The sequence below is a fragment of the Falco punctatus genome (genome assembly GCF_963210335.1).
Source record: "Falco punctatus genome assembly, chromosome: 3".
Taxonomy (NCBI): Eukaryota; Metazoa; Chordata; class Aves; order Falconiformes; family Falconidae; genus Falco; species Falco punctatus.
Window position 1 is genome coordinate 58967232 of NC_137582.1, and position 20835 is coordinate 58988066.

At 39.1% G+C, this 20835-nt stretch overlaps 1 protein-coding gene and 1 long non-coding RNA gene across 5 annotated transcripts in view; one reads left to right on the forward strand and one right to left on the reverse strand.

Moving 5' to 3' along the window:
- DLGAP1 (DLG associated protein 1) overlaps positions 1 to 20835 on the reverse strand; it is a 358503-nt gene that overhangs the window by 312615 nt on the left and 25053 nt on the right. The window contains exon 2 of one of the 4 annotated variants that reach the window (XM_080381372.1): positions 20248 to 20344. The exons of the other annotated variants lie outside the window; for them this stretch is intronic. The gene's annotated coding sequence lies outside the window, so the exon portion shown is untranslated. The remainder of the gene's footprint in view (positions 1 to 20247; positions 20345 to 20835) is intronic. 4 annotated transcript variants of the gene reach the window in all.
- The window catches only part of LOC308061439, a 171990-nt gene that overhangs the window by 126210 nt on the left and 24945 nt on the right, over positions 1 to 20835 (forward strand). The window lies entirely within an intron of this gene.

Consider the following 20835-nt stretch of genomic DNA (forward strand, 5'->3'; position numbering starts at 1 on the left):
ATTTCCGTTTGTTGCCTTTTAAATTGAATTCAATGCTTTTACAATAGGTACTAGGAGTTCACTTTTTCAACACGATTCAAATTGCATCGGAAAACTGGATCATTTGCTTTTAATCTACTGGGGTAGCTGCTTGCAAATGCTTTTTAATTCCACATTGCCACAGAACAAACAGAACAAGCTGTTGCTTAATGTTAGCACAGAATGTAAGTACTTGAAAGCACTTCTATAGAAAGAAATTAAGATGCTAAAATAAGCACCATTTAATTCCAAATGCTAAAGTTTTGCATCAGTGCATAATACTACAGAAATGAACTAAAATTTCCAAAATAAAGAAAGGATGCATGCTAAAATGCCAAGCATCTAGCCTAGAATCTCTTGATAAAACATTTGACAGCGGAGCCTTTAACTCAAGTTGGCCATTCAAAAACTGAAACAACCCACAAGGTTCAATCCCCTTTTAAAATCTTGTCCAACTTTATCTTTACAATCACCATGGAGCTGTAGCCTAAAGGATCTAATTCCATTTGACTTAACAATATCTGGGAGACAAATTGCCTATTTTACGTTCTACAAATTATTATAAAAGCATTTGCAAGTTCTTCAGTGTATTATTGCATGTTGATACGCTCACTCAGGAAATAAATCTCTCCCTTATGGATTTCTTCTGAACATTCGTTAAAAGAAAAAGAGTGTTTCTCATTTAGGACCATCAGATATCAGGACAAATTACGATGAGTTAAATGCTCATGATGTGGAAAGAAGATTTTAATGCCATCCTTAAGGATATATCTGACTTTTTACAGAAGATGCAGTAACTGGGAAAACTTTATGCTTTAGAACATCAGAATTTTAAATGATCCAGTAAACCTTTTTCACCCTTAGAAAGACCAGCATTTTAGTGACGCAGCTAAACCTAAACTGCATAATGAAACTCAGTTCAATTTGAAACAGGGAAGAGATTATCTGCTAAAACATGGAAGCCTGAGTGGAACTCTGAAACTCTAAAAGTAACTGTGTTATTAGGTGTTCAACAGCACATGAATCTGATGGGGGCTAGACTGGTTCAAGGAGAATAAGCTGAAGGCAAATTTATACCATCAGATCGCAGCTTCTGTTGCTAATGGGCATGACAGTTCCTACCTACTTTACTACTGATTGAGAGCTGCTTAGTGTAGCAACACTCATGAACTCTGCTAAATTAAATTTCTATTTCCAATTAACAACAGGCAGGAAAGCACCCTGTCAGTCAGCTTTTAACAGCCATTACATTCCACATTGCAAAAAGTCACTCTAAATTTTAATGTCTTTTCCAAGGCTATTTCAGGAAACTTACAAGATGGCATACATTAAACTAAGCAGAATAAACAGCCCTGAACCGTATATGAAGGTTCAATACGGTAACAAAAGGGAATTGGTGCCACCAAAGGCATCAGTCATAGACCCATGTTTTTGGTTGAGTGACTCAGAGTGGAAGTAAGGAAGCAAAGCTCTAAGCATGACTGAACTCAAAATTTGCCCCATTCTGTGTTTCTGGTTACATTTACTATTACCAGGAGTGGTGGCTGCCATCTGGCCTGATCACCCAAGAGGATTCCTTCCCATAGAAAGCAGGACTTTGGAAGCAGGGCAGGAGGAAAGAGGCGCTCCTTGGTCTCAACCAGCAGGGTGCTGGGTCACAGCTGGAATGCCTTCCTATATTGGGGAAATGAAGGAGCATTTCTACTATGAATTATAGCTTCTCACCTTCAAGCCACCACAGCCACCCTACTTGTACAATGTTTCAGTATTTGTTGCTCGGTATGAATGGCCTTGGCTCATCTTTTCCTTAGGGAATAGGACATTACCGAACACAAGACTTGGCACGGCAGACAGAAAACATAATCACAGCTTGCCAGAAACGGGGTTTGCCAAAATTGATACGACTTCCTTATTCAACCTTAATGTTATATTCATGTAAGTCTTTGGTATTTTTATTACCTACAGCAGCAAACAGCATAAATCTGGACAGCTTCATAGTAAGAAATACCACTCTGAGAAGCAGTTTCTGTTCTGATGACATCACTGTTGTAGCGATACAAGAACTTAGTGAAATATATGAAATTAGCACATGAAAAACATTCACCAGATGAAATTCAAGGCATCCATGAGACATATTTCTACAAGTCTATCTTGATTTATAACAACTGAGGTTTTCACCTAAAATATTTGATAGTTATAAGTGACAAACCAGGGTAGGGGGTTCTGGGTGAAAAATGTTACACTGTCATCAACATATGCTAAAAGATGCACTATATTTAATTCAGAAGTTCTATGTAAACAGCAGAGATAATGTAAAATGAAGGATCTCTAGAATACAGGACTGCCACCCAGAACAGTATGTTTGTCCAAGATTTCTCTGGGTTTCTCTCTAGAATATTTTTTAAAGTATTACACCATAAACCTGAATCCCCATGGAGCTTTCCCTCTGAATCGCTGCATGTTTCGCATGAGGGTCTATACAAATTCAGCCTGGCAATGGCCAATACTACTCCTTGCCTATCTCTGAAATATTATTTGGCGTACTATTATATGCAAAAAGGAACATAAGAACATAATAATAACATTTACCAGAGACAAAAAAAGAGTAAATTGAAATTTAGGATTTTATCACCAAAAATATTTTAAAAGATTTATTAAAAAACCCAAAATATACAAGTTTCAGAGGAAATGTATTTAGTTGTTAGACAAGACGAATGGAATTGACATAATCTGGGGTAACAGCCTATTTTTTGTGAAGGTCTTATTTTATATGATTGTGCAAATTACTTATTTCTCTACTCCACTTTTGCCCTCTATAAAACGGGATGACAATCCCTAGTTTTGAAAAACCAGAAGTATTGAGCCGTAATTCTTTCATGATGCAAAAGCACACACGGCCCTAAGAAAGATTCTTCTACAGCATGTCCTTAACCACCTTTCTTACATTTTCAACTAGGGTGTGTGAATGCTTTCCTAAACTATAACCTTGAGTATATTATAAGAAGAGACATTACTACATGCACATTTATTTTTTTTTAAATAACAAATCATGTTTATATTTTTAGATCTTAGAAGAGCAAAGAAACTAGCAGCTTGTCAACATAGACCTATTTATGTAAAAGAATAAAATCTTTACAGCTCAGACCTGTAGTTTTGCTGAGCTTGTGGACTGCATAGTACAAATTGATATAGCACATATTGAGAAGTAAATGTAGGCACAGGTGAAGAGCTCGGACTGCTTATATAGGTGATGTGAGTTAACTAGATGCCTATTTCACGATAACAACAGTAACATACAATCATAGAACAGTTTGGATTGGAAGAGACCTTTAAAGGTCAGCTAGTCCAACCCCACCTGCAATGAGCAGGAACATCTTCAACTAGATCAGGTTGCTCAGAGCCCTGTCCAACCTGACCTGGAATGTTTCCAGGGATGGGGAATCTACCACCTCTTTGGGCAATCTCTTCCAGCGCCTCACCACCATCATTGTAAATAATTTCTTCCTTACATTTGGTCTGAATTTACCCTCTTTTAGTTTAAAACCATTACCTTTTGTTCCTGTTACAACAGAGTTCACTAAGAAGCCTGTCCCCATCTTTCTTACAAGCCCCCTTTAAGTACTGAAAAGCTACAATAACATCTCCCCAAAGCCTTCTCTTCTCCAGGCTGAACAACTCCAACTCTCTCAGCCTGTCCTCGTAGGAGAGATGCTCCATTTCTCTGATCATTTTTGTGGCCCTCCTCTGGACCTGCTCCAACAGTTCCATGTCTTTCCAGTGTTGAGGGCCCCAGAGCTGGACGCAGTGCTCCAGGTAGAGTTTCACCAGTATGGAGTAGAGGAGCAGAATCACCCCCCTCAACCTGATGGCCACACTACTTTTGATGTAGCCCAGGATTTCTGGGCTGTGAGTACACATTGCTAGCTCATCTCCAGCTTTTCATCCTCCAGTACCCTCAAGTCCTTCTCTGCAGAGCTGCTCTCAATTCCTTCATCCCCCAGCCAGTATTGATACCAGGGGTTGCCCCGACCCAGGTGCAGGACCTTGCACTTGGCTGTACTGAACCTCATGAGGTTCACATGGGCCCATTTCCCAAGTGGCTCTTATAGCTGTCTTTGCTGAAAAGTACATTTACTCAGTTCTGCACATTGCAAAGTTTTATGTACTTGAACAAAGATACCACCTAATTCCACTCCTGTACCTACTTTTTAATTTGTAATACTGTCCAGAGCTCTGGATTGCAGACTACAGCACTAATATATCTGTTGTATATGCAGGAAGTCTCAGTTTTAGTATCTAAGTGTCAACAACTACTCTTCAACCCTCACAAAGACATGAATAATCCTGTTTCCCAAATAAGAAGAAAGCTAAATGACAACTCTGAATCCTACCATGACCTAGAAGGGAATTCCTGGCTCAGCCTGTAAAGCAGACTGATAATTCTTAATTTTTTCAATGTCTTCTACTATTCTTTTCCTCACTTCTCTCCCATCTTAAGAACCTGGAGTAAATTACACAAATTTCCACACTGCTCATACCACAGGTTCACATAGTTCACTTGGAGTCCTGTCTCATAACAGTGACTGGGAATAGATGGTGTGTGATACATTTTAATTTTGTGTTGCACCGCTGCAATCAGGTATTTTATTTTCATTTTTAAAAAGGATTTTTAAACCACTTAAACAGAGAATTTTACTTGCTTGCCTACCTCATCTGTTCTTTTCTTGAGACTATAGGACTAAATTCACCTAGTGTTTGTACTGGAAGAGTCTAACTCAGGACTCAGTGCTGCAGACCGTCAGAGGAAAAGATTCATCTGGTCATCTCAAAAGATCCTTAAAACTATGGCAGAATTACTGAAATCCTCTAATGGAACGTGACTGAATGGTAATTTGTAGTGTTAGCAATTTTTGCAATTATGTTTAGAGACGATGTTCAAATAACAGCATTCTATATGCCTTTATGCATCTTATCCAGAGAAGTCCTGCATTAGCTCTAAGCTATGCCCTAAGCATATCTCTGCCTGCCTGGAAACAGATGTTCCACTTGGCTACACAGTATGGAAGGTAGGGAAAAAAACGCCATTTCACCTTGTGGCCAGGGAAATGGGTGGAGTTCTGTACAGCGAAAAATGAAAATACTGTGATAACATTCTAGTACATCTCAACCTCATAGAAACATTCCATTCATTTCAGCAATCTTTTTGAATGCTTCCATATAAACTACATAAATCTGTTTATATATCCATATAAATCTATTCTGTATATGATTTGAAAGAATAAATCCCATTCCTCTGACAGAACCCTGTGCACCTCATTGAGAACAAAGCAGCAAGAACTGTGCCAGAGAACTGGTAAACAATTTCATGCAAAATATGGTGAAATACAATCTCTACAGCTGTATTCATTCTGCATTTTACATAGCAGGGTGCTTGCAGCTACCACTGATGGCAATCAATGGAAGCTTTTATTTTGAAGAGAAAAACTGTAGTAGGATGCCAACAACTCTGAAAAACTCAGACCTGATTTTTCATACATCTGAAATAGGCCTCTTATTCCTTGACAATGTCTAACATGAATCTATTTATACGTGAAGCATTTACATACAATGATGACTGTTCTTCCCATGGAGAACGGTGCAGGAAGAAAGCAGGAAGGGGAATCTGGACATAGGCAGAGAGAAGATAATATGGAGGACAGAAGCATGAAAAAAGCCAACAGTGAAAGCCAGGGTGGGCTCAAAGTTTTGGAGAAGACTAAGGATCAAACAGAAAGTAGAAGCAAGAAATAGAGACGTGGAGTAGTAGAGAGATACGAAAATTTGCTTACTTGGCTATGGTAACAAGTATAGCAAGCAGGTTAAGGAAAGTGGTTCTTCCTCTCTACTTGGCAATTGTGAGACCACACTGTGAGAACTGTCTGGTTTTGGGTTTCCCAGAAGGACATTAATATACAGGATCGAGTCCAGCAGAGAGCTACCAAGATGACCAAGGCCCTGGAGCAGATGACGTACAAGGAGACTCTGCAGGAACTGGTTTCCTCAGTCCTAAGAAAAGAAGGTTAAGGATGGATACTACAGTAGTATTCAACTAATCAATGGGAAGGTGTAGAGAAGACAGAGACAGCCTCTCCTCAGTGGTGCTTAATGAAAGGTTGCAAGGCAACAGATATGAGATGAGACAAAAGATAATCCAACTAAACTTTAGGAAAAAAATATTAACTGCAAACACTGGTGGTCAAATCCTGGATCAGGTTTGGCCAGAAAGGCTGTAGAATCTCCATTCTTGCAGACCCTTAAAACCTGCTTGAACAAAGGCCTGAGCAGCCTACTGAAGCTTGGAAGTTTTTTTGGTTTTTTTTGAAGCTGGCCTCACATTAAGGCCTGAGTATTTGGACCAGATGACCTCCAGGGGTCCTTATCTACGTAATTTGTTCTGTGATTCTATGAATTTGAGATGAGGATTAGACCTGGAGGACACAAAGTTATGATACTGCAGATGAGTAGCTATAAGGCCATGCTCTACACAGACTACAAGTGAAGAAAATTTTCTAGAATCTCGACTTCTGCAACCAAATATCTGCAAAATTTCATGACAAAACATGTGTCTCATTCCCCCTCTAGTGGCTAGTACACATAGGACAAGTCAAGGCTAAAACCACTTGGTAAACTCTAGGGGCAAGTACTCGAGAAGTGAAAGACATTTATCACACAACTGGATATCAATATATTCTGACACGATGGAATTAGGGGGTTTGTTCTCCATTTGTTTTTTTCTAAAAATAAAGTTAGCAAATGGCATATGACATATATTCCTGGTATTTAAGTTCTCCCTCTGTTCGTAAAGCCAGTGTAAATGTGCTGTTTTCTGATTTTGAACTATTTTTTTCTTCTATTTCAAACTATTTTTACATGCTTTAGATTTGTGCATATATGCACATACGTAGATATATGTGACTCTCTGTTTATGTGCATCTTTTTGTGGTTGTATTTGTGTGCAAATTTTCTTAGTGGACTAAGTTGATAAAGCATTTCCAAAATCCTTTTATTCAGACCTATTCACCTAAAGTCATCTGTTACATCTATAAATGAATAAAACTGTCTAAGCTTCTAAGATATTTGTGCGATTACCAATTATGTCAAAGAAGTTAATGTATTCAGATCAGAGAAACATACATGATGCTTCCACACCTAAGCATAAAAGGAGGTATGTAGACTAAATATTACAAAAATAATAAAAAAAAAGGTTTAAATGCTTTGGTCAAGTATTTTAAGAAATGTGATACAATCTATTGCAACTTAAAGGAAAAATAAAAAGAAAATAATAAAATCAACATTAAATTTTGCTTTTAAGTGGGAATACGAAGTATATTTATTCATTTATTATTTATTAATATTTATTTATATAAATACTGTTCATAGGTCATATTTGTTATATGTCAAATATTGAAGGAAACATAGAAACACAGTTGATGATAATTATGCAAATATGATTCTTATAGCCCGGACAAATAAAGAAGTCAAAGCAAGACATTTAAAATAGTCTTTGCAAAAAAATTTATGTTTAGCTACTGTGTAAAAGGATGTGAATTTTCACATGAGAGAACCAGAGAATGTTTCCTGAATATTTCAATGATAGTAAATGAAATGAAATAATTACGTTCATTGAAAATAAAATTACTGATTAAAAGATGCAAGCAGTGATAATTTTTACCATATTTCCAGCTATGGTAAGGGACAGCCAACATTCTCAGACTACTTTGCCTCTAGTGTACTGAAAATATCTTTCTTTGCATCTAACCAGCAACAGTAAGGCAGCACCTACCATACAGCATATTAAATACTGGTTCTTTGCTCAGTAAGCTAGACATGCAGCTCTTTTGCACAGGTCAGTAACATATAGACCACAGCTACCAGAAGTGCATGCAGAAGCTAAACAAGCCATTTTGCAAGGGTTTCCTATCCACAGTTTTGCGTATTCACAGCTGGGCAGTTTTAATTTGTGTACCAGTCTGTCAAATGGCTCTACATGCAATGTTAGTTTTAAACTTCCAGAGATCTAACCATTTCAATGGGGCAAATCACCTGCCTAAAAATAAGTGTGTGCCAGCCATGTGCAGAGTGTGGCCATGAACATTTCATTCAGTAGTAGAGAGAGAGAGGAACAACCTGTTATAACCGAGGGGACAGCAAGCACTTGTTTCCACAGCACAGAATGAAAAAGCATCTTTGACCACCTTACAGTGCTGGTAGCCCTATTCTCCTGCATCCAACAGATGCTACTAATATTTCACAGTACCAAAAATGTACTAGGCATTACAGAGTAAACAGTAAAAACTGCAACCAGATTCCAGAAGTTTAAACAATCCATGTTACACCTCTCACTACAGACAACAGCATTTATCAATAGGGTAGAAAAAGGCTGCAGATGGATATGATTTACAAGAGTAGATTTACAGTGCAATGTCTTTACCAGGCTGCTTTTGAAACTGCATCCATTAATCAATTGTTCTAGATGTACCTGGGTTACTTCTTCTATAGAAGCAAGAAAATATGCCAGTCTTGGTCAGACAATGATGCCCAGGTACATATTGTACAATTCAGTCTAGCACACCCAAAAGAAATATGGAAATACAGGTTATATCGGTATCACTGATCTTGGAACTTGGCATTCTGTCTAAGCTGGGCTCCCTTAATAGAAAATGGAGAGAAACAGGTATCTCTATATCCTGTAAATTATGAAAGTACTTTAAAATGAGAAGAATCCTACTTTGTCATTGTCCTTTTCTCACTGCTGCCTACAAAGATACCTTAAGCAACTACCTTTGACTAGACACTTAGCTCTTAGCCCAAGTTAAATAAAATCTCCACTTTTATTTTCAGACTTCAGATTGAGGTATCGATATTGGATTAATCAAGATACAACTGGTTTAGCACCAGCCAAAGAAAGGATAAATAGGCTATGCTAAGAGGTAAGCCATTTCACATGCCTGTGAAAAGCCCTAAAGAAAAGCATATGAATCAATCCCGTTTTAACAGCCATAACAGCATGCCAGAACTCCAGTTACAAAAACTGGGGGAAATTTAGTAATGCCAGTACAATGCTGATGATTGCCAAGGAAAGGGACACCTTTTTCATACTCCTACAGATGCCAGAAAAAGACATGGATTGGAAAAAAAGGAACAAAGAAATCTGGTGAATCATTACTAATTTAACCAGAACCACCCCCCCCCCCCCCCCCCCCCCTTCACTAAGCAGTATGGTATCCTGAATATCAGCAAGCACCTCAGAAGATATAACGCATGAAAGCAATCTTTCAGGTGTGCTGAAAAAAGGAACAGATCAGCCTTAAGGCAAAAAGTTTATGTAACAGGGCACAAACGGAGGAGTAACTTTCCACAGAGAAGCGCTTTCTCTAAGATTTGTTCTTGCATTTTTATTCTAAAATTGTGCAATTTTCCTAAAGTTTTGCAGTTCCAGGATACAAAATGAAACAAAATGATTCAGATGATGATTGACTGACTCACAGACTGCTAAATATTTGAGGATATGAAAAATCGTTCTTTTCTATAAAAGGTGATGGCCAATTTAAATACCATTCTGAAATACAGTTCCATTAACAATCGTTTATTGAAAACCAATAACGACATGTACTGTTCCATGGACTGCTTTTGACCATTTTGACCATAGTTCAGGATCTGCTTGGACATCCTCGGGGTAAGATATACTTGCTAAACCAATCCCTTGCAGCTGGAACTGCTCCAACTCTCATTGATTTGACTAATTAGTGCATTGGATACTATTTATCAAGCCTTTCAGTAAAATGAGCTAGTCTGGTCAAATGGTACAAAATGAAAAACCATCTGTGGGACGAGTCACTATGCTACTCTGCTCTAAAGTACTGATTTAGGAAATACAAGGGAAAAAGCAAATCTACCTGTGAACTCACTTCATCAGTTTGGGAGGTTTCACGAAGACACCAGTAATATGTCTTCCCAAATGACTTGTTGTTGAGCTTTGTCAATTTAGTGACCCAATGTGGGATTTAAAAAATGTTGTGTAACTATCAGTATAACAACATCCTATAATAAGTTAAACTAAATTATGCTGTTATCTGTAGTAAAAATGCCTAAAAGGAAAAAGCAAAGGGCACAAAATGGAAAAGATAAGTCACTTCCAAGTATGACTTAATGAACAGAAAAACTGAAAAATATCTTTTTAAAAGAGTGAAATTTAAGATAATGATAAGAAAAAAACCCAAGAAACTGGATTTCATTTCATGCTATTTCGTATCAATGAATAATTCTTTGAGTTTCTCTTGTGGAAAAATGATACAACTCTAATAAAATGATTCACAGCACTAAACCATTTTCCTTAGCAAACACCATGTACATTAGCAGAACATCTAAAGGAGAATGTTTCTGTGGAAGATTTATTACTGTGAGATTATGGTAAAATGGTCTGGATGGCTCAGTGTATGAAATCTTGTCATCCTGGCAGAAGTACTTTACTCTTTCAAGAGACAGACACACATTTGGAAGCAGGAAATAGAGCTCAAATTCTGAAGCTGCAGAGACAGAGTCTGCACAGGCTCACGTTGACGTTGCAATAGGCAGTAAAATAGCAGTAAGTGTGAACTATTAACCCCGCACCAAGCAATACATGCTGGCATGAGCAGTGGAAGATGTCCACTTATTTGCTGAATCGAAGGAGGCCCTGCAACAGCAAGAGCAAAGCATGTGTATGGGCAGGTAAGGGAAGAAAGAAAAGAATGAACTCTGACATTTTAGTGTGGTTGTTAGAGGTTTGTTTACCAAAATAAAACTAATATATTTTCCTATGACCAGCAATATATACCAGAAAATAACCAAAGGAAAAGCAATCTTGCTGAGCAAATTGCATGTACGGTATAAAGCACGTGAACTTAAAAATAAGGGTTTTGCAGATCAGATTCTCAAACTACTCATATATTTCCCATCTAACTCCTTGAAACAGATGGATTAGAAAATAACAACATAAGCTATTGCTTAAATAGTATCTGTCAGAGCTGCTAAGATAGTGTAATTGACTACACGAACAGTTATATATACTGGTTCAGTTTAGGTTGCATCATCACACACACACACACACAAATCAGAAAACCCAGTGGCTGATGTCTTTACATGACCCATGAGACAAACCAGATGGCCTAATGACATCAGCAGCGAGCCCACCTCCAAGTCATTTGGTGACACTGAAAGGAAATCCATCCACCGGCTGGATTACTAGCTGTGGTTCACAGATGTCAGTTGCCCTTCCTCTGCCTTGTTTTCCCCCAAAAGAAAAAGTTTTCCTCTGTATACAAAGTGGCATTCTTAGAGCAGACCATCACCCAACTAGTCGCACTGGGCAACATGAGAAAGTGAGGAGCATAGTGCTGGGGCACAGCTTGCAAGGAGTGCCTTTCTACCACAGCTCTTTTGACAGCAGGGTCACAGCACAAGCAGCGCACCTCCCTCCATCCTGGGAGCCCGCATGGCACACCACAGAGCAGGCTGAGCACCTTGGGCTAGCATACAAGATCTCAGAGCCAGAGACTAGCTATGACTGCAGAGATACTACAGCACATACTGGAAGCACAGCTCTAGCTGCAGCCCTAAGTCCATCTTGCAGATCTGAGATGCTGAGGTGAAGGAGCTGTGCAACTGGTTGCACAGGTTATAAGAGAAATGCTTAGAGGTGGAGGCATTTCTAGAGCATTCTCAACCTGGTATGAGTACAGCTTGTATGTTAGGGATAAGAAGCAGAGCAGGCAATACAGTGTTAGAGCAGCCGGAAGGTGGGCGGACATGGATTTAGTTTAAAAAGCAGAAATATGGAATGAGGGAGTGAGGACTTAGAGCAGGAATAGCGGAAGATCCTATTTTGGATAACTATAGGGAGTCCATCAGGAAGCTGTGGCTCGCACACACTGCAGCATGGCTTCAAGAGCCAGAAAGTTTGGCAACCCTTACTCTGTACTTTCTACTATAAAATTATATTTTCTCTCAATGCCACTTGTTCCTGCATTAAACTGTTCTCCCCCTGCCCCACCCCGCTTCACATCCCACACCTTCTCCCAACCCCACCACACTTAGAAGAATTTCTGTATACAAACAAGGGAATACACTCCCCAGAGGCTTACATATCATACCTTTCTGTAATAACGAATAAAATGCCAAATGAAGTGTGCAAATCCAAACTGTGAAAGTGGATTGTGAAGGAATCAGGTTCTATAGGTATCCCCAAGACCCCGTGTGCTCATCTTTATCCTGGCAGGTGGCAGGGAAGCACCACTCTAAAGCAGAACCATGAACTTGTTTGACTTCACTCTGTGCCATGCACATGCATCACATGGGCCCCAAATCTGCACTTTTATCATACAATTTAATTAGTTTCAATGGGATTTAAGTGAATACTGTTTATTAGTCTGCCAGCTGCACTTCGGGGATTATCCAGGTGTACCATGTGGTAACAATGCGACGCCCCAAATGCCAATATGTTTAAAGGAGTGGTGCTATCTTAAATATTGCTATTAATGTCAGAGCAACACCACAGCAGTAACCTTCCAGTACAGTTAGAGTAACACAGGCTAACCCCCTCCATGCCCAGGCTAACTTTCTGTATCTGAGGGGAGCAGTGATTAAAACCCTTTTGAAGATCACCATCAAAGCCTATTTTGCTATTGATTTATATGGAATGTTAATAATTAAACAGCTGGCATATTTCTCAGCTTCCTCTCATTGAGACCCAATAAAAGGTAATCTATTTATATTCCACTCAAGATCTCTAGTGGTTCTTTACTACCTCAGTATTCAGTAAACACTCACTAAGCTATTATGGAGCAGGACTAATATTTCACTTGAATTAGTAGGAAAATGGCTTCTTTAGCTCCCAACAATAGCTGTTGCTGAATCTGTAAAGTGGGAAGGAATCTGCGTAACATACAAAAAAGCTACCCAATCCTTTAAACAGCTTCCTTTAAACAGGAGTTGGACCTGATTCATGAAAAAAATGTGTATGTTCAGTGGGTGGTAACTTTGATGTAGTTCTTTTATGTATACAAGGGTTAGCCAGAGTGTCTGAATAAAAAAGGAAGCCAATCTGCTTTTATTCAGACATAGCACCATGTGGGCTGAACGTGAAAAAAAGAAATGGTATATTAAATGCGAGTCAAAGAGACTCATTTTCTTGTTAGTACAAATTATGGGAATAGGAGCCCAGCTGAAATGTGTAAAACAATTATATGAATCAGTGATGACTCTAAATGTGGGTCTCAGAACAAAACTTGTTTTTCCTATAGCCAAAGATCATGGTGACATATTTGTTTCTACCAGCCTCACAGAAGAGCTGGGAACACCTGTGAGATAAGTGACTGATCCCCAGTGATGTTCCAGCCCTTCCCACGCTCCTCCTTCCTAACACTGGCACAATGCATGTAAGACTGCCCTTAAAATCCAATCATTCAAGGGTCCACAATAATTGTGACATTAAAACCAAATCATGTTTGATATCAAAGGTCCGTTCCTCCTTCAGCCTGTATGTCCTTATTTATCTCCATTCGGCGGCACAATGCCAGAGGACCAATTGCAGTAGAAAACTCATGCACTTTCCCTAGATGAAATTTACATTTGTAACTCACTTCACACCTCATAAAAGGAACAGCTGTTTAAAACTGAAAATCAAACCATCAATTTCTGCCAGATTAAGGAAAAAAAAAAAAGAAGCAGCAATTCAAATCACATTTAAAGTTCACAGGGGTTACTGCATTTTATTAAAACAAGTCCAATATGAAGCACTTTTGTCATTAAAAATCCATTGCCACAAAGGAAATTTTTGTAATTGGATTTCTAAAAAAACACCACTGAAGAGGACCTGAAAAACTTTGAACTTCTGTACCAATTATTTTTTTCTGTTTCCACAAAGAAGTGGAAACAAAGAAGACCACCATGAAGAAATGGTCTTCATAATCAACCCAGCATCACCTAGAAGGCTGAATTCTTTTACAGAGTTTCTATCTTTCAAACCCCTTCAAAAATCTTTGCTTGCACCATTTTTAACAAAGCAGCTTGTATGACACAAGCATTTGAAAAAGAACTAGACAGTAAATTAATTTTACTATAATTGAGAAAGGGCAAAATATTTGCAGGAAGCAGATCAACAATTCCTGCTGTAGAAGTGGACTGCCAGTATCACAAGCACGATTTAAATTGTTACATAAATGACTGATGGATTTGGGTTTAAAATTACCATTTGCAGTCTATCCTGAACACAAAACTGCAATCCAGTTCTTTCCTTTTTCTTCAGAAAGTGATCTTTTGATCATCTTTATTGAAGGAAGAACGCAAGACATGAAGACACACACTACTTGTAGGGGGGCCTGTGATGGACTGCAGGTCATAAAAGCATACTCAGCAAGTGATACTCTATTGTGATACTCAGCACAAGTAATTTCCCCTAGCCACATTAAGACAAGACATATCCCTCCTTTTCCAGTGGCTAGAAAAGGCACCCAGACAGTAGCTCAGACCAGAAGCCCAGTTTTCGGACAGCTAAAATGTCCAAACCAAATGGGGCAATTAATCCTGTTTGCAATTACTAAGAGCACTGCACTCATTCATAGCCAAACACATTCCACCACAGGCTTTTCAAGATCACTCACTATTCTATTTACTCAGGGTCTCCAGCCTGCACTGAAACTCATGATCAAAGCTGTCACTTTACCTAACTAGATTAATGTCACCTTGCACCTAACTACACTGACAGACACTGAATATAGCTGTGCCTTTCAGCAGAGTTGTTGGATAGGCAAAACGGTGAAATTAATTTACTGACCCTTGGGTAAAGCTTCATTTTCAAGGAAATCTGAAGTTGTTAGCCTCAGTTTTATTCCTCATGTGTTTGCATTAAAATATGTAGGTTCTTTCAGCACTCTAAACTCATCAGTGATCCAAGACAAGCTGTACACTTCTTACATGGCTATAGTGTAAATGTAGCAAATGAAACTAAAGCCAAACTACTACTGAGTTAAAGAGTGTCCCTACTGGATTTAAAGTATTTCAGTTTACACATGCCAGCTTTTTTGGTTTATTACTTTGCATCAATTTTGCTTAAGGCCATTAAGTATGCCTTCTGGCCTGTAACAGACTGATTTATCATGTCACACAGGGATCTTTCTGGTATTAACCACTCTACTGCCAATATCTGGAATTCTGGTAAGCAGAAATATAGGGGGTAAATAGTAACTATAACATGAAATTTGAGACCTATAAAGCAATACACAGCCACACCAAATTCCTCTGCTCCATCTGAAAACTATACAGCTGAAAGCTTTTCCCCTTATCAACTGACATGGGTTATTCTACAAAAAACACAGGATACTCTCTTTCGTTAACATTCTTAGTAGTTCCCTTAAAAGAATCCTGTTGGCATATGGTATCTTGGGGAAATAGGGTCACAGGGAGGGAACTTCTCCTCTCCAAACCCCCATAAATCTCTCTCTCCCCCAAGATATAGGCAGGCCAAAAGCAATTATGGCTATTTGCATAGAAAGCCAACATTTAGGTATAGTCTCTCGTTTCTATGGCAGCACAGCTCCTATAAAAACACAGCTCTCCAAGCTCACTGGCATCACTGTGTACTCTCAGCCATTTCCTTAACAGTGAATTTCCCCTCAAAACATGCCAGATCATGTAAATTAATGCCGACCCCACCGTCAGCAGAGCTAAGAGTGAGGTGCTGGGGAACGCTCTCAGTATGAATGGCCAGTGGTTACAGCTGCTGCCTCCTGCCCTCCCTCCTGCCTCTTGCTGGCATCCACACTGGGATCACTGAGGGCTTGCCAGCCGAGCAGCGGGAAGGGAAAACCATGCCAAAGAGTAACTTCCTTTTTATGTCCTGCTGCCTTTTCTTCCCACTCTGAATAAACTGAAAAATCCATCACCCAGAAAATTGAGATGGAAAAGACTGAAATCACTGCTGCCTTCACCATGCTAAGATTACGCAATAAAAACATTCCCTGGATAATGGGATTTGTCAGCATCAGCTGAAAAAAATGCCTACTGTACGATAATATCAAGAAACCAACTACCCCTATAAACAGGAAGTGGCTGATGTTATTTTTCAGTTAATTCTATGTCTAAAGCAAAGCTGTATATTATTGTTAACTATATAGATAACTGGAGCGTTTATACAGAATTTTAAGTTGCAATTAAAGTGCCTGCTTTATGCAGACACCTGTTTAATCTTCTCAAAACTACCTTACCCCCTTCCTAGGAAGAATTATAAGATTTGCGTATTACTACTGGAACACCTAATTGCAGCCAATGAAAGAGAATATATTCTCTAGGGTATCAGTAAGTATCCTGTATGTTTATTTAAAATTAAATGCATTTATGTATAAAAATACATTACTTCAGTTGAAAGTGCAATGGGAAGGATATTTTTATAGGGTGAAAAAGAAAAAAATATCTGCTTAGGACAAGAATACTCCTCACCAAAACAATTAATAATTTCTTTATGGAAGTTAAGTATCACATCATTATGTGACCATTTTTCCTTCTGATGCTGAGAGAGTTTTGGATTGGCAGGAGACTTGGAAGTTTTGATTAACAACCTACTGGAGCTCTTGGCAAGATGCCTGGGTGTTTCAGATTACTGCTGCTATAGAAACTCCCCTGGGTGACTGCACTGCTTTTCTTTTTCTCACATTTCTAAAATGCTGGTCTTCAATTTTTATTTTTATTTTTATCCTTTTGCAGTTTGCTCCACTTAGTAGCAACTGCTGCACTACTGTTCTGCTTTCATTCAGTGAACAGCACAGCTACACAAACAGCTATCATTACAGATAACAGGCATCATAAAAGAGTTTGCCATATGCCTTCTCAGCTGGCCAAACTGATGACACAATTCTTTTACAGCAGTCTGGGTAGTGCATAGGAGGTATATACATTTCGGGAAGCTGGTGATTCATTAGCGTCTTTCTGAGTGTATTACTAGTTAACATACTTTTAAGGACTGATTATATATGAGATTAATATAAACTTCATTTTAAATTACTATTTAAAAATTCTAATTCCAATTTATCCAAGAAAGAATGAGGTGCTGACTACAAAATCAAACAAAAATAATTTATTTTTGCATGTTGTTCCCTCTTTTCAGTTCACTTTTTCAATTCTCTTTCTTCCCCTCTCAGGATAATCCAAGTTATACTAACATGGTGAATGATCTATCTCTTTTTCCAGCACCACCAACAGACTTTAGTGGGAGCAGGAGCACAAGCAAGCACTTTCCATTGCTATTTAATGGAAAAGAGCAGAAAATAGTGAAACAGTGTAGAGAACAGTGCCTGACTGCTGCCCTCAGCTGTGTCACACAGTTACGCCATGTACACCAAAAGCCTATACAGGCCATCATCAGTGAAGTGACTGTGTCTTCTGCACATATAGACTGTGTCTATGCACACAGCTGCAATCGTCGCCCTAAGAAGCTTGGGGCTTAGTAAGCGTGGACATAGACACTACACTAAATCCAGTCTGTGGGCACTTCGCAACACGTGCACTTGGGTTCCCGCACTCATCCCCTTGAGAGGAGGGCCACTGCTAGGCTAATCCCTGACATTCATTCCTGCTGCCCTGCCTGCCACATGCTGCTTTCAAAGGGAACAGGCTACAGTGGGATAAGCTGGTTCAGCAGTGACGACTTATTTCTTGGCATGTTACCTATACACATACGGACAACGTCTGATCTGCTGGGGCATAGCAGCGCCGTATGGCTCCTGCGTCAATGGATCAATGGATGAGCTGCCTCCAGCAAAATAGCTCAAATAGCTCACACCTTGCTCTGAGGGCTCCTGGGAAAAGAAGGATACCAGGAGACTACTACAGGAGGAATGAACAGTCCTGAACTAAGCTCAAGAGAGACGCCCAGAGCCCTTCCTGAAAGGAGAGGCTCAAACACATTGCAGAACTCACTTGAAGCAGAAACTGAGACACAGATAAGTGTAAATCATCTTTACTATCTGCAGACTGTATCCAAGTCAAACCCAAACCAGAATAATTCAGAAATTGATTTTGTTATCTGTTTCAATGATCAAAGCTTACAAAGAAACAGGGCTTTGGATCATTAAGGTCCTTATCAGTTGCTAGAGTTATTGTAAGAAAGATTTACAGTTATGATTACAAAACTGACAAACATACAAATAATCAAAACTTATCTTAAAATGAGAAACTACAGAAACATTCTCAAGTTACTTAAGGTAAAAGTAAGACCCAGAAGTGTTTCAGAAAAAACCCCAAACAACCAACAAAATCAAACACACAGACATTCATACAATTCTAACTAAGGAGATGCCTCCTGTGCTACATAGCTCTGTTGGAAATCCAATTTATCTGCCTCTTGTCCTTTCACTAGTATGCACAAAACCATTTAAGTTAGCAGCAATCTCTAGAGCTCGTCTTGTCCAAGCACCCATCTAAAAGCAAGTCCAGCCAAGTTCTGCGTACCTCCAAGGATGGAGGTACCACAGCTTCTAAGGACATTTGCTCCAGTGATTTTACCTCTGATAATTTCCGTCCACCCCTACTTATACAGAATTTCCTGTGTTCCATTTTCTCTGTGGTTTCTGGTCCTTTTGCTATAGACCTCTGAGAAGGGTCTGGCCCTGTTTCCTCAGCAAGCCCCAAGGTACCTGAAGACAGCAATAAGACCTCCCATCAGCCACCTCTTTTCAAACCTAAACAAACCCAGTTCTCTCCACCTCACCTTGCACAACCTCAGATGTACTCCAGCCCCATGACCACCTTGGTAGCTCTCTGCTGGACTCAGCCCAGCATGTCCAAGTATTTCTTTTACTGAGGAGCACCAAACTCATTGTAGTTCTCCTAATGTGGTCTCACAAATGCCAAATAGAGGGGAAGGACCTGCTGGCTGTGCTTGCAAACATTACCTGGGATATGATTGCCTGTCTTTGCTGCAAGGGCACACTGCAAACTCATGCACACCTTGTTGTCCACCAATATCTACTTCAAGCAGCTACAAAGCTACTTTCTAGCCACTTGGCCTCCCAGTCTGTGCTGTTGCATGGATTTATCCCAGCCCAGACACAGGGCTCTGCATGTGCTTCTGCAGTAAAACAAGAGGCAGCATTAAGAAGTATTATGACATGTTGCCATCTATTCTTTTACAACAGGGGAGAAAAATGGCCAGTGGAAACTAGGGCCTTTTACTGCAATCACTAACACAAAATTTAGAAGAGGAAGTCCGAGTTTAAAACTTATATTATAAAACAAAGCTATAAAATTAAAGTAAAATAATTTAAAGAAATACTATGCATTACAGGTAAAATATCCCACAGCGTTGTATTTATGGTTCAAACCTTTAAAAAGGCAGCCTATGTAATACCTAGCAGCAGTACTTTCCAGGAAGAATATATTGAATTTTTAAAATATTCAAGAAGAAAACATTTTAATTTATTTTCCTGAGGAAAAAAAGCAATAGACATCAAAAATGGATTCAGAGCACTTTTAGAGTCTCATATTTTCTACTTTTTGCCCTTCACATTTCCAGTCCCCAAATAATATATCACAGCTCATTTCTGAATCAGAAAAAAATGAGAGGATCCATCTGAGGACTCGCAACACTCCTTCCATTCTGGCTGAGGTTTATAATTTGCATAAACGTGAAGAAAATGCACAATATCAGCATATCAGGGCCTAAACATGCTGTTATCCCACAGAATCCACAACACCCAATAATCTGTTAATCAAGCACAGAGGAATGACAAACACAAATCTGCTGCTGCACTACTGTCTTTCTTTGGAAAGAATCAGTCTTTCCTGATGCTTGAACCACCTAGACTAGAACTATTTCTGTGACACCAGGAGTTAGCAAAGAAATGGGGAGAAATAACATTACAGTGAATTACTAGAAGCAGTAATAGTACCATATTCAGGAGGTATTGAAGGAAATTTATGAGACAACTGACCACAAGATATTAACATCTCCAGAAGGGAACTGGAAATGGTATGCTCCCCTTTCTTTACGCATATCTCATCAATCATTTCAAATGCTGTGGCATAGCAGTGGTGTCTCTCCTCTTTGTTTGCAGAGTCACCATACACCACTGAAACACTGTATTTCCACACACTCCTGACAAAACGCTTCCTCCCTGCTCCTCCTTGCAAGGGAATTGTGGCTACAGAATAACAATTTACCTCTCCATTTTTCTCTTCCCTTTTCCTTCTTTTTCCTTCCACCCTCCAATCTGGTTATTTTTGGACTGCCAGTTGGGATTATTGCTCTTTTTCCCTGCTAAAATAAAAACAAACAAGAGTTATACTTCAGATTCTGGGCTTAAGCATGAGATCTGTCTCTAGCATTAAACAGTCACATTTTTGTGCCTGAGGTACAATGCTATCTCCTATGACACTGACTAAAAGCAAGCCTTGCAACTAAAGGCAAATTCTGCTTCTGGATTCACATGTGCAGTTTTCTGAGTTCTCTGGTAACCACCTATCAACCCTGAGCAGAATTATGCCCTGAGAATCCAGCACCGACTGACATATGCCGAGTCTTACAGCATGTAAAATTGGCCTTTCTGAATGGAACTCCAATGAAGTACAGAATATGCAAAACTGAACTAGAATATTTATGACTTAAAGCACCCTTTCTGTCTGACACAGAAAGGTCATCTTTATTTCAGACCATCTTTTACTATATTTTGTTTTCTTTCCAAGCACCTTTAAGATGTACTTGCAGATGGCATATTTGTAAGGAATTTAGCATATACAAAATAATAGACA